Below are 9,967 nucleotides of genomic sequence, written 5' to 3'. Positions count from 1 at the left end.
TGCTGCAAAACATAAGTGTGAATTTGGTTCTACTTCAATAAATTTTTTGGGCTATGTCATCTCAGATCAGGGGTTGTCTATGGATGTGGCAAAAATTGAGGCTATTCGTTCATGGCCAGTTATGCGGACTGTGATAGAAGTACGCAGTTTTCACGGTTGGCTTCTTTTTATCGTCGTTTTGTGTCCCATTTTAGCTCTATCATGGCTCCAATCACTGATTGTATGAAAGACGGCCGATTCAATTGGACCGGCAAGGCCACAACTGCATTTGAAACGATTAAAGTGAAGCTTACTACGGCGCCAATCCTTGTTCTTCCTTATTTTGAGCTGACGTTTGAACTCCACTGTGATGCGTCTAAGCTTGGAATTGGAGCTGTTCTTAGCCAGCAAGGACGTCCTATTGCGTTCTATAGTGAGAAGTTGTCAGGAGCTCATGTTCGTTATAGTACTTATGACATTGAGTTCTATGTGACTATCCAGGCCATTAAACATTGGCGGTATTACTTGGTGCACCGAGATTTTGTTTTATTCACAGACCATGATGCTTTGCGGCATCTTGATAGCCAGGCCAAAGTGTCCGCTTGTCATGCCTCTTGGATTGCATTCCTCCAACAGTTTACTTTCTCTATCCGCCATCAATCGGGGAAGACAAACCGTGTGGCTGATGCATTGAGTCGATGGCATGCGCTGCTTGCCACCGTTCACGTTTTTGTACCGAGATTTGCTGCTTTTGCGGACTTGTACAAGACAGATACGTTCTTCGCTTCTGTTTTTGATGACGTGCAGAATGGTTTGACGGATGACTATTTTCTTTATGAGGGATTTCTTTTCAAAGGTCTCCACATTTGTGTTCCCGAATGCAGTTTGCGTCTTCAGATTATTCAAGAGCTCCATTCTGAAGGTAATGTCGGTCGTGATAGAACCTTACAGCTCGTCACCACGTCGTACTTTTGGCCATCGATGCGTCGTGATGTGGAACGGTATGTCAAACGTTGTCGGGTTTGTCACCAAGCCAAAGGGAAGGCTTCTAATGCAGGATTATACTTACCGTTACCTATCCCCACCCAACCTTGGTCTGTCATTAGTATGGACTTCATCTTGGTTCTTCCTCAGACACAACGTGGGCGCGACTCTATTTTTGTAGTGGTTGATCGTTTTTCTAAAATGGCCCATTTAATCCCATGCTAGAAGACGTCAGAAACGGTTAATGTATCCACCTTGTTTTTTTCGTGAGACTTACCGTCTCCATGGTTTGCTGTAGTCTATCGTATCGGATCGTGATACACGCTTTTTGAGTCATTTTTGGAGGTCTTTGTGGAAATTGTTGCATACTATTTTGGACATGAGTTCGGCGAATCATCCCCAGTCGGATGGCCAAACGGAAGTCACGAACCGTGCTCTTGGTAATCTCCTCCGTTGCTTAGTGGGTGATAATATCAAGAGTTGGGATACCAAGTTGTGTCAGGCTGAGTTCGCCCACAACCATGCATTCAACCGAAGCCTGGGTTTCAGTCCGTTTAAGGTGGTATATGGTGTTGTTCCCCTTGGCCCTCTCGATCTTACTACCCTTCCAGACAAGTCTCACTTTCATGTTCAAGCCATCGACTTAGTGGAAGACCTTAAGGAGTTGCACACTAACGCACGTTCCCGTCTTGAGGAGTCTTCTGCCAAATATAAAGCTGCTGCCAATGTTAAACGTCGTGTTCTGGAGTTTCAACCGCGTGATTTGGTTTGGGTTTATTTGACTAAGGAGCGTTTGTCTCTACGGTAATATAACAAGCTGACTTCACGAAAGATTGGTCCCATTGAAGTTTTGGAGTGTATCAATGCCAGTGCGTACCGTGTTCATCTTCCTCCGCATATGCGCACCTCCAATGTATTTAATGTGAAGCACTTATCACCTTATCGTGGTGACAATGACGAGTTGGACTCGAGGTCCAGTCCTTCTCCACCTTGAGGGACCTGATGCAGCGTACTGCGTTCTCTTGATTGGCCTCGTCATGAGCTTTCTTGGCCATCAAGACATGTTGGGGTTGAGTCGGTTTTGTTTTACTGCATGGTTTTGTCAAACGCTAAGCTAGGGTTTTATTTCATTTTTCCTGCGTCTCTATAAATAGAGTTTGTAGCAGCATTGTATATTAATTCATATTTTGCATCAATAAAAACCAAAAAAAAGAGGTAGTCTTAACTACCCAAAAGAGCTTTGTTTTCTCGAAGCCCAAGGAGGACTTGCAAACTAGTCGATCTCAAACCCCTAGGTTCGATATCGACTTTATCCCTTTCATAATCTCCGTTCCATCGCTTCTCTCCATCGTCCGAGCCTTACTCTGTTTTGTCACCTTCAAAACAGAGCACCTCCGCCTCTTCTTGCTTCCGCTCCCCTTATCAAAATAGCTAGTAAAAATACTAAAATCAAAAAATTATATTCCCTTTAGAAGCCTAATTAATGGATTTCTTATCTTATTTTGATTTATGAAAGAGATACTTATGTTTAATTTTATTGCATACAACTTTATACTCAATGTGTAAAGATATATTTCCTCTAATGGATTTCTTATCTTGTTTTAACTAATGAGAGAGAGAGAGATAGAGAGAGAGAGAGAGAGAGAGAGAGAGAGAGAGAGTAATGTTTAATCTAATTTCATACAACATCACTTAAAAGTTATCCTCAAAGTGCGAAGATATCTTTCCTTTATTTGCCCAAGTGATGGATTTCTTTTCTTATTTTGACTAATGAGAGAAAGACTAATATTATTACATACAACATCATTTTAAAGTGTAAAAATAACTTGTCATAGAATACATGCTAAAACTGACCTATTATAAACCTTATAAAAAATATATTATAAGATCTAACTAATGAATTTATTATCTTATATTGACTAATGTGTTAGTGAGAATAATGTCAATGTGATTGCATACAACATCACTTCAATTTTTAAAAAGAACTTTCCATAAATTAGATGCATTGTATGTGGGAAATTACTAAATAGAAATTATAAAACCAAAAGGTAAGAGATTCATTATTCTTAAAAGCCTAATATATGGATGTTTATCTTCTTTTCACTAATGAAAGAGAGGCTAATAGGCTTATATAAATATCTAACAAAAAGTATAATTTCCTCATGTCCAAAACAAATATATCCCTCAAGAACTGGTTACTTCGATCTCTCTTCCTGTTTTCGTTGTCTCATGTAATCTAACCTAATGCTCTGACAACCACTCTCATCTATTCATCCATTTTCGCATCAAGTTCTGATATCTTGTGTTTTTGTTGGGTTTTAAGCCTTGTTTTTGGTTAGTTTTGTTGCATAACCTTGTCATTTTAGGTTGTTTTAGGAGTATATGCATCAAGCGTGCTACCTCTCAGGTTCTTGGAGTAATATCATCACATTTGAAGCATTTGGACTTGTTTTGATGCAAAGAAGCAAAGAAGAGTGAAGTGGAGAAGAGGCACTTGATCGCCACCATCAGCGGCCAAGACCACCGGCCAAACGGTGGCCGAGTGAAGCAAACGGTGACCACCAGCAGCCAAATACCAACTGATGGAAGAGGAGATGCACTTGATCGCCACCATCAGCGGCTGTCTCAATCGGCCGATCCATGGCCGATGGAACCACACGACTTCACCAATCGGCCAAGCCATGGCCGCTGGAGCCAACACCACACTTGTTTTAGTTCTAAACCGGGTTTGACCCAGTTTTTTTGGGTTGAACCGGGTTCCCTTCTATTTTCCTATAAATACTCTAACTCTATTAATGGGAGACTTATCTTTTATTTAGCAGCTTTTTAGGGCTCTTAAAGTTGTTTACTCTTGGTTTGTTGAATGATTGAGTGCTTCTAAGTTTTTAATAGCAATTTCTTCTTCAAATCTCTTAAATCTATAATCTCTTGTTATGATTTCACAAAGATCAAACTCTTTCCTTTGTGTGATCATGATGATGAGTGAGTAGATCCTTAGAACTTTGGGCTAGGTAGATGAGGGATATAGATGATTGATCTTTGATGTCTAAGGCTTTATTTATGTTTTTCCTATCTTGATTAGTGTTAATAATGCTAGATAGCCTTGATCATGCTTGAATCTAGACATTAGGATTTCCATGCCCATAAGGTGTTTGATAAAATTCCTGAACCAAATTAATAAGAGCTTTGCATTCCTAGCCAGTGGAAATTGATGATTAGGGTGCTTTGTGGTATCTAGACTTGTTCTTAATGCATGCTTGCCTTGTGATTGCCTTTGGAAGTTGTTGATTATCACTTGATTAGCATAGGAATCTCTATCATGGAAATGGATTGATTTGCATAAGTGTTCTTAGCCATAGGATTGTTCTTGATTGTTGCTTAGACATCTAGGATTGGTTAGCTATCTCCCAAGTCATTTACCTTGCCCAAGGTTCACTTATTTAATCTTGATTTAAAGTTTGTTGCTAGTTGTGTTCTGTTTCTTTGAGTTTGCATTGTTTGAATTGTCTTGATTTCTTTCTTTGAATCAGTTTCTAAGTTAAGATTGTTACAAAAGAACCTTTTCCTGTTTAAGAATAGATTAAGCATCTTTGTGTATTCTTAGTGAGTTGATTAATGCAAATTGTGGATTGATAATTTAATTGATAGAAAAGTACTACATCAATTTGGCGTCGTTGCCCATTTGCATTCAGTTTGACAATTAGGATTTCATTTTTGCTTGAGCCTATTTATTTACTTTACATTGTTACTTACTTGGTTTGCTTTGGTGTTTTGAATTCTCTTTTGCAAGGTGTATGAACTTGAGAAGTCAAGGCCAAACCAATTTAGTTGAGCGTGTTGAGAGAACCGCCGATTAGCCCGCCAAGCTATGGAGAACAACCCTCCTCCTGCTGCTGGTCATAATGGAAATGACCAAGCTCCTCTCCATCCTCCAAGACAACCAAGAGTCATTGGAACTTTTGATCAACCAAACATTCATGGGAACCGCATGCGAATTAGAGCTCCTCCTGTTGAGAACAATAACTATGAGATCAAGTCAAATCTTACCAACATGGTGCAGAGCTCAAAGTTTCATGGTTTTCCTATGGAAGACCCTCTTGACTACTTGGATCAGTTTGATATGATGTGTGGGACAGTAAAAATCAATGGTATCTCGGAAGATGCATTCAAACTCCGCTTCTTTCCGTTTTCTCTTGGAGATAGAGCTAGGACATGGGAGAAGAACCTACCAGTGGGATCAATCACCTCTTGGGATCAATGCAAGAGAGCTTTCCTATCCAAGTTTTTCTCTACTACAAGAACAACAAGGTTAAGAAATGAAATATCAAGCTTAGCTTAAAAGGGAAATGAGAGTTTTTGTGAAGCATGGGAGAGGTTCAAGGGCTATACTATGCAATGTCCTCATCATGGTTTCTCCAAGGAGTCTCTTCTCAGCACATTATACAGAGGGGTGCTACCAAAGATAAGGATGTTGCTTGACACATCAAGTAATGGTAACTTTCTTGGCCAAGATGTTGATGTTGGTCTGACTTTGGTGGAGAATCTTGCTCAAAGTGATGGTAACTATGGGGAGGATTATGATAGAACTCCAAGAGATCATTCTGATATGAATGAGCAGCACCGCAAGGAGATCAAAGCATTGAATGACAAGATGGATAAGATGATTCTTGCCAATCAAAAGCCAGTCCACTTTGTTACAGAGAGTGATGTCTATCAAGGGTATCAAGAAGGTATGGAAGCTTGTGTTGAAGGACAAGAAGAGGTCAACTATGTAGGTGGACAAGGGTATAACAAGTTCAATCCCAATTACCGCGACCACCCTAACCTCTCTTACCGCAGTACCAATGTGGAGAACCCACAAGATCAGTCTTATCCACCACAAAACCACCTGGTTTTCCTTCCCAATCCAACTACCAGCCTAAGCCTCAAGGGAACTACCAAGCCAAGCCTCAAACCTATTCCCACCCTCAGCAACAAATGAATGCACCACATCCTCAAGGTCAAGTAGATGACACAAATGCTCTACTTAGACAACACCTAGAAGGACAAGGAAGAAGTGACATTGAACTTGCCACACAAATGAAAGTCATGCACAACAAGGTTGAGAATGTCTATGGTGAGTTAAATGCTAAGATTGAGAGGTTTCAAACACATGTCCATGGACAAGCTTCCTCCTCTTCTACAAGACGAATGGGTTCATTACCAGGAAAACCTGAACCAAAACCAAAGGAGTTCATCAATGCTATAATGTTGAGAAGTGGTAAGCACCTACCTACTAATGAGCTCAATAGGGACATTGAGCCTAAAGGAGGGGAGGTAGTGGTTGAGATTGAGGATGATGTTGAGTTGATATTGAAAGATTTGGGTAAAGACATAGAAGCTGAAGAAGTTGTGGTTGACAAAGGGGAGAGTAAAGTGGTTGAGGAACCAAAGCAAGATAAGACCATCGATGAAGTTTTCAAGAAAAGTAAAGGTGTTGCCAAAGAAACTTTATTTGTGCCTCCACCCTATGAACCAAGATTGCCATTTCCTGGTAGGTTTAAGAAGCAACAAGTGGACAAGTATAGAGCTATGTTTGATGCAAAAATGAAGGATGTTGCTATTACAATGCCTATCATTGATGCATTCTTGCTGAACCCATCATACAACAAGTTCCTCAAGGATGCAGTTTTGGAAAGGAAGAAAGCTCTACAAAGAATGGTTATCTTGACTCATGAGTGTATTGCTATCATTCAAAACAAGGTAGTAGCAAAGAAGCTTGAAGAACCTGGTAGCTTCACTCTCCCTTGCACATTGGGACCTCTATCTTTTAGCCATTGTTTATGTGATTTGGGGTCTAGTGTGAGCTTGATGCCTCTCTCAGTTGCCAAATGACTAGATTTCACCCACTACAAGAAGTGTATGATCACCCTTATTTTTGCTGATAGATCAGTTAGAACACCAGTAGGAGTGCTTGAAGATCTACCAGTGATGATTGGCCATTTTGAGATCCCAACTTACTTTGTTGTGCTTGAAATGGATGAAGAACCAAAGGATCCACTCATCTTGGGGAGACCATTTTTAAGAACTGCAGGAACAATGATTGATGTGAAGAGTGGGAAGATTCAATTGAATATGGGAAAGGAAGCTTTGACTTTTGACATCAACAAAGTGATGAGGAAGCCTACAATTGATGGTCAAGTTTTCTACATTGAGAAGATGGAAGCTTTAGCTGATGAGCTTTTGGAGGAATTGGCAATAGAGGATGAGCTCCAAAGCACCTTGACAGTTAAACAAGGAGAGTTTGGTTTACTAAAGGAAGATAGTGAAGGGTATGAAAATATTCTTGACTCTCACAAACCTTCTAGTGATGATGGAAGCTTCTTTGAGTTAAAAGAGCAATTGGTGTGTTCAGTTGAAGTAGACTCAAATGAAGATTGGAGTGAGCTTAAAGCACCCAAGATTGAACTTAAACCACTCCCTAAGGGGCTAAGGTATGCTTTTCTAGGTAAAAACTCTACTTGTCCTGCCATTATCAATGAAGAACTTAGTGAACAAGAAACTGTTACTCTTCTAGGTGAATTAAAAAAGTATAGGAGAGCTATTGGTTATTCACTTGATGATATTAATGGAATTTCTGAAACTCTTTGCATGCATAGGATTCATTTAGATGATGAATCAATGACTTCCATTGAACCACAAAGAAGGTTAAACCCTAACTTAAGAGATGTGGTGAGGAAAGAGATTCTTAAACTCCTTGATGTTGGTATCATATATCCTATATCAGATAGTACATGGGTTTCACCTGTACATGTGGTGCCAAAGAAAGGAGAAGTTACTATTGTTAAGAATGATAAAGATGAGTTAATTCCTACTAGAACTATAACTGGATTATGTAATGCTCCAGCTACTTTCCAAAGATGCATGATGTCAATTTTTTCTGATCTAATTGAGGATGTTGTGGAGGTTTTCATGGATGACTTCTCTGTCTATGGAGATTCTTTTTCTGGTTGTCTTTCTAATTTGTGCAGGGTTTTAAAGAGGTGTGAGGAAACAAATTTGGTTTTGAATTGGGAGAAGTGTCACTTCATGGTGAAAGAAAGAATTGTGTTGGGGCATAATATTTCAGAGAAAGGCATTGAAGTTGATAGAGCTAAGATTGATGTGATGACCAATCTAGCACCAACAAATTCAGTCAAGGGAATAAGAAGTTTTTTGGGCCATGCGGATTCTATAGAAGGTTCATTAAAGACTTCTCAAAGATTGCTAGACCTCTTACAAAATTGCTGTGTAAGGAAGTTGAATTTGAGTTTAATGACGAGTGTCTTCAAGCTTTCAAGAAGATAAAGGAAGAGTTGGTTAGTTCTCCAATAGTTCAAGCTCCAGACTGGAATTTGCCATTTGAAATCATGTGTGATGCTAGTGACTATGCAGTTGGAGCAATGCTTGGTCAAAGAAAAGATAAGAAGCTTCATGTTATATACTATGCAAGTAGGACCTTGGATGAAGCTTAAGTCAAGTATGCTACAACAGAGAAGGAGCTCCTTGCTATTGTCGTTGCATTTGAAAAGTTCAGGTCAAACTTGGTGGGTTCAAAAGTGGTTGTGCACACTGATCGTCTAGCATTGAGACATCTTTTAGCAAAGAAGGATGCTAAACCAAAGCTATTGAGATGGATATTGCTACTTCAAGAGTTTGATTTGGAGATTAAAGACAAGAAGGGTATTGAAAATGGAGTAGCTGATCATCTATCAAGATTAAGGATTGACAATGAGATTCCAATCAATGATGCACTTCCTGAAGAGCAGATAATGGCAATTCAACTCCTTGACAAGAGCCATGAGTCTTGGAAAAAGCTTGGAGAAGTCATGAGGTTGGAAGAGAATGGTCCTTGGTATGCTGATTATGTTAACTATCTTGCTTGTGGAATAGAGCCACCAAATCTGGTTGGTTATGATAGGAAAAAGTTCTTCAAGGACATCAACAACTACTATTGAGATGCACCTTATGTAATGCCCCCGAACCGTCCTATGCCCCGGACAAGGACACGGACGGCACCGAGACGCTACGTTGTGGGAGATTGCATCCTGGTGGTCCGGCCGAGGGATGGAAGCTGCAGCTTCCCGACCAGTCCCCCTGGATGCGACTCCGCCCGCAGCCAAGGTTTGCTTAGGCTTTGCAACCCTCGCGGCCCTGGCGCGTTTTGTTGGCCCGGACAAGGCCAATGTATTGGATGCAACTTGCCATGTTTCCCCCAAAAAAAAAACCGAATTATATTACTTAATAAATTACTACATTGTAAATAAGTTATCAAGCAATATGCATATATAGTCGGAAAAATTCATAGAATACATTTTGGAAAATATATAGGGTTTTACAAAAACTACACACAACAATCAACCCTATCCGGTACCCTATGTTTGTTCTGGCTCCACTCTCAACTAAGCTCCATGAACACACACAAGAAACTACAACATCAGTAATTTAAGATTACTCATTGAGCCTGGGTACCCCTTCCCTAATCATGCATTCTACTTTTTGCCGTCCCATCTACCCCAAACAAGCAAGGAAACAAGCAAGCAATCAAACAAATCTACACACTCAATCAAAGCTACGCAACAAAAGCATTAGCGGAAGCAATCAACAACAACAAGCAAAGGTTAGATCAGACAAGACTTGACTCGATCAACCTAGACTTCTCTCTCTCGACACTAAAGAAGACCTAAAGTAAGAATACTACAAGGGTTACTTGCACATTCTAGACTCTTTCCACCTACAACCACAACGACAAAGACGACTAGAATACTACAAGGGTTACTCGCATACTCTAGACTCTTTTCACCTAAGGGCCCTTCAATAATCTGTTTCGTTCCACAACACTTCCCATGCTGAAACCACCCAGGTAAACAGCATGATCCCCAACAAGCTACGACGTCAAGTAGCGGTCATTCTAGCGGCCAACTAGACATGACATTGTCCTGCGTGAGTGGTCATCGAAAACTTCCCGTGAGACAATCAACTCTCT

The 9,967-nt window shown here is 40.2% G+C and overlaps 1 non-coding gene and 1 pseudogene across 1 annotated transcript; one reads left to right on the top strand and one right to left on the bottom strand.

The window, feature by feature from the left end:
• Window positions 1–4,265: 4,265 nt before the first annotated feature.
• Window positions 4,266–9,183, top strand: LOC147932917 (uncharacterized; annotated as a pseudogene).
• On the bottom strand, window positions 5,270–5,376 carry LOC147932918 (small nucleolar RNA R71). Its single transcript, XR_015576764.1, has one exon. It is a non-coding gene; the product is annotated as a small nucleolar RNA R71 (small nucleolar RNA).
• Window positions 9,184–9,967: the final 784 nt, after the last annotated feature.

Source organism: Camelina sativa, chromosome 12, assembly GCF_030686135.1.
Source record: "Camelina sativa cultivar CO46 ecotype springtype chromosome 12, ASM3068613v1".
Taxonomy (NCBI): domain Eukaryota; kingdom Viridiplantae; phylum Streptophyta; class Magnoliopsida; order Brassicales; family Brassicaceae; genus Camelina; species Camelina sativa.
This window is presented reverse-complemented; position numbering and strand designations above follow the sequence as displayed.